The sequence below is a fragment of the Calypte anna genome, chromosome W, assembly GCF_003957555.1.
Source record: "Calypte anna isolate BGI_N300 chromosome W, bCalAnn1_v1.p, whole genome shotgun sequence".
NCBI lineage: Eukaryota > Metazoa > Chordata > Aves > Apodiformes > Trochilidae > Calypte > Calypte anna.
In genome coordinates this window covers 3456383-3460900 of record NC_044276.1, presented here as the reverse complement: position 1 = coordinate 3460900, position 4518 = coordinate 3456383, and positions in this window count along the sequence as shown.

The window sequence follows — 4518 nt, the reverse complement described above, 5'->3', positions numbered from 1 at the left end:
TTACGGGATTTTTTTTCCAGCATCCATAAAGACCATTATGCCGTCCACTGGACTGTCAGACAAAAATCTACATGATTCCCACTGCACGTTAGATAAAAGTGGTAACAAGCGATATGAGGGGTAAGAATTCGCTATTTCCCCGCGAAGCTGTCCCAAGGCTATTTGCAGGTCCGTTGAAATTCGCAGTAACCAAGCCAAATAGTCCTCATTAGGGGCAAAATGATCTGTCTCGGGTCCACTTCAGCGATGTCTTGACATCACACTCTGCCCTTTTTTTTTTTTTATCAAAACCACTAATAACAAATATAATTGATAAACCTTGTCTAATTAAATCTCTAAGCTATCCCCATATCCTTAAATGATTTAACCACTCATTTAACCCAGTATATGTAACAGTTAATGTTTTCATGTTATCTTAATCAATCGTTTTTGGTTGTGAATTGACTCTGAATGATCAGCTAAATTTATGCAAATACACTCTATTCAAGTCTTCACAAACATAACCTAAAAGCTAACAATAAAAAGTAAGTGGTAGCACGATATTGTAAAACTGCATGTCTGACACTATCAACATCTTTTAGCATCTGTTTTAAAATATCAGAAGTTAAGTTCATCTGCTTAGCAGTGCAACAAAATAGCACAATCAACAATCAACATATAGACAACGGATCCCATAATCAACATATAAACGATCACATGAATTACAAATTAATAAAAACCTGTATGAGTACAACAAAATACTAAAAGCACGTTTCACACTGCTGTGGAAGGGCTTAAATAACTATTTAGTATGAGGAAGTTCAGATGTCCACTGGCACACAGAGCCAAGGGGGTAGAGGAGGCTTATCCGACAAAAAATCGTCGGAGGGCCCTAAAAGCGTCCCTAGACCCCTCCCAGGTCACGGCACAGTGGAGTTCTAGTTTCCTCCATGGTTGCAAAATTGAGGCCCAAGAAGGCCTAATAAAATTGTTTAGAGACAGAATTCCAAGCCTATAAACAGCAAAGGCACACACACACACTATTTTTTTTCTCTGCTTTGGTGTCTGCAGCAGGGCTCATTTTCTGAGCAACAGCAGTGTGTGCAAGGGGGCGAGTAGTGTAGGTGTTCTTCGTACCAGGAGAAACTCTTACTCTCCACAGCAACTCTCTGCCTCCGAAAAGGCATACTCATTCTCAAAACTGTGTTTTTTGGTTTTTTTTTTGTTTTGTTTTTGTCTTACTCCTCACCAATATATAAGAAAAATTAACAACCACTAGAAGATTCAAAAATGAAATGATATTGCTACTAAAATCTGGTAAAGTCACCCTGAAACAAAATGAAGTGGTACAATTTCCCAAACCAAAACTTCAAGTATAATTACCAACCAAGTTTTTTATCTCTGTATGAAACACCAGCGTACCATGCACCACAATATACATCAATATTGAGAACTATATTGCAATGATGGTCCTTAAGCAGCTTTATCTTAAGCATCTTTACCTAAAGCAGCTTCTAACAATTGGGCTGCTGTAGCACCTTTTTGGGAGTAGTCCTAATGCGCGTTTAGTTTTTTCATTAGCATTGTCATATGCAGACATATAAAAAAAATTTTTTTTCTTTTTTTTTTTTTTTTTGACAAATCCAGATGTGATGTAATCGCTGAATAGAAGTGATCCACAAATTTTGAATATGGCTCTGCCCTCCTCTGTTTAATATTTGTAAAGGAAAGGGGTTGCTTGTGCAGGATCATGAACAGTTTGCAAAGCTTTATATGCCAATTCTTGTGAAAGTTGTTACACTTCAGTTTGAAACTATGCCTGGAAATCTGCACATACAAAAGGACAAGCACCCAGTAACCTTTGTGCTTGCACTCCGTATAATGCTTTGGTGTTCTGTCTAAGAATCACAGCTGCATTTTCACATAGCATTTACCATTTATGATGAAATTGCAATTGTGCAATTTTTGTGTCATATGGCATCAACAATTGAGCAGCAAAAAGATGTTGCAAAAGAGATTGAGTAAATGACTCAAACCGATTTCAAACCGTACTGCAGAATGGCAGCTTTGGCTTCTTTTATCATTTTCCAATCTAATGCAACCCATTGACCTCCTCATCCTCCTGGTCCCACAATCACTGGAAAACCATTGGACTCATATTGGGAACCATTTCTCCTTCAGCTATAGCATTTTGAATAATTCCCTTCCATCTAGTTACTGGATACACACTACCACCCCCCCACTACCCTCCCCTCCCCATGTTGGAGCTGGAAGAGGTGGAGCAGTGGGTGTTAAAGGGTTAAGGGAAATAGGAGCAGGAATAGGGAACGGATCAGGAGCTAAAAATGGATTAGTGCCCCATTGTTTGGGATGTTCCCCGGAGCAAAAACTAGGGTTTTTTCAGGGGTATACTCATCCTTGGTCTCCAGTTCTTTCAGTTTCTTCAGCAGTTCCCTTAGTTGCTTGTCTCCGAGTCCCAGTTCTTTCCTTGGTTGTTGCTCTATAGCAGGCACTGATGGTGTTGACAGGTAAAGCAGAGGATTAATTGATGGCAACTCTGGTCAAGAAGATAAATCAAGCTTCCGAGGTTGAAAGGTGGCAGAGCAGTCGGGAGCCGTGGCAGGCACAAGGTTGAGAGTCTGCATTCCGAGATTCCTCGCCTGTGTTCTCCGGCTTCTCTCCCTCTGGGAACTCCGATGATTCTGGTGGTGTTTTTGGTCGCTTTTGGTCTTGCTTCTCGGTCCCATTTTTACTTTTCATCCGACCCCCAGGGTCAAATGGCACAGCTGACTGAGTTTGAATCAGTACAGTCCCTTCAGGTGCTGGTAAGGGTATTTTAGGTGTCTCAAATAACTGTTTAGAGGTCAAGCTCATATTTTGAGCATTCATCAGTACTGGTGGATCAAACATTAAGACAGCAAACGCTGAGGCTGCTGCTGACCTCTCACTTTTCATTTCTTTTAAGGTTTCTCTAATCAATTTCCAGAGTGTCGCTAAGCATTGTGCCTCCTTATCTCCTTAGCTAATTTTTTTCCACAGGGCAGTACCTATGGATTCCCAAGTAGGTAACTCAAAAACAGTACCCATCGAGGGGATCAAGTCTCTATCCCGTACCCATTTCAGTAATTCACGTAAGGTCCTGCCTTCGTGTAATAAATCTCTCTTAGAGAGAATACATTGGAGGAGCTTAACTACTGCCTCTTCTTCTTTAGAGAGTGTAGACCCCATCTCCTCCCCAGCTGCTCACCTGATCAGGGCAAGATTCTTCAATTCCGAGCTCATTTATTCCGTAGCCGGGCACCAGCTACATAGATTGCCAGGGCAGCAATCTCTATTCGACTGGCTTCTCCGCTCCTCTCTCATTCCAGCTGTCTTCATCGCTCCTGGAAGCAACAGCATGAGAGTCCCTGGTCCGGGCCATCCTTAGTCCCTGTTCGGGCGCCATTTGTGGGAAAACAGTCTGCGGAGGCTTAAGGATTCCATGTGCACATCAATATGATTGTATGAAATCGTTTCTTAACAACTTGCACTCACTTATATAGAGAAGTCTTGTTTACACCATCTTATCATGCAGGTGGCTTTGTATTCCAATTACACATACCATTCTCACATAAAGATTCTTCTCACATAATTATTTTCCTCTTCTGTTGCCAATCAAGTTATCTCTTTCCCATTAGCTCATTCTCAGAAAGCCTCTAACTAGGCCTCAATAACCATTAACCCAATGTGCCTAAATTGAAGTAAGTCAGGATTGCTCACAGCCTGTATATTTCTGAACTGTTTCCCCAACACCTAGAAGATACACATAGGCTACACATTTCATACATGTAGAGAAATAAGATAAACCAGGTGCCTCGAATTGCCAGTGAGTGGGTGTGAGTCCATGTGGGAAAACAATCTGCGGAGGCTTAAGGATTCCATGTACGCATCAATATGATTGCAGGAAAATCGTTTATTCGCAACTTGCACTCACTTTATATAGAGAAGCCTTGTTTACACCATCTTATCAAGCAGGTGGCCTTGTACTCCAACCACACATACCATTCTCACGGAACCTTCTTCTCACATAATTATTTTCCTCTCCTGTTGCCAATTAGTTATCTCTTTCCCATTAGCTTATTCTCAGGCCTCTAACTAGGCCTCAATAAGTATTAACCCAATGTAGCCTAAGTTGAAGTAAGTCAGGATTGCTCACAACCTGTATATTTCTGAACTGTTTCCCCAACATATTCCCCTTTTTGTTTTTTGAGCAATTCTGACTTATTTCATTACATAAGATAACATGCTAATGATATATTGTCATAAGCAGCATACTAATAATGCAAAAACAATAACATACCAATAATGCAAAAGCAATAATAACATATATAACTGATAAGCCTTGCCTAATTAAATCTGCAAGCCAACAAGCTAACTGGTATATTTTATGACTTTTATCAATTCTTTACCAAAGGCTTTTCTTCTTGCTATGTGTGATACCAATGAAACAGCAAGAAACCCAAATTTCAAATTTTCCCTTATATTCTAGGCCTAATTCTT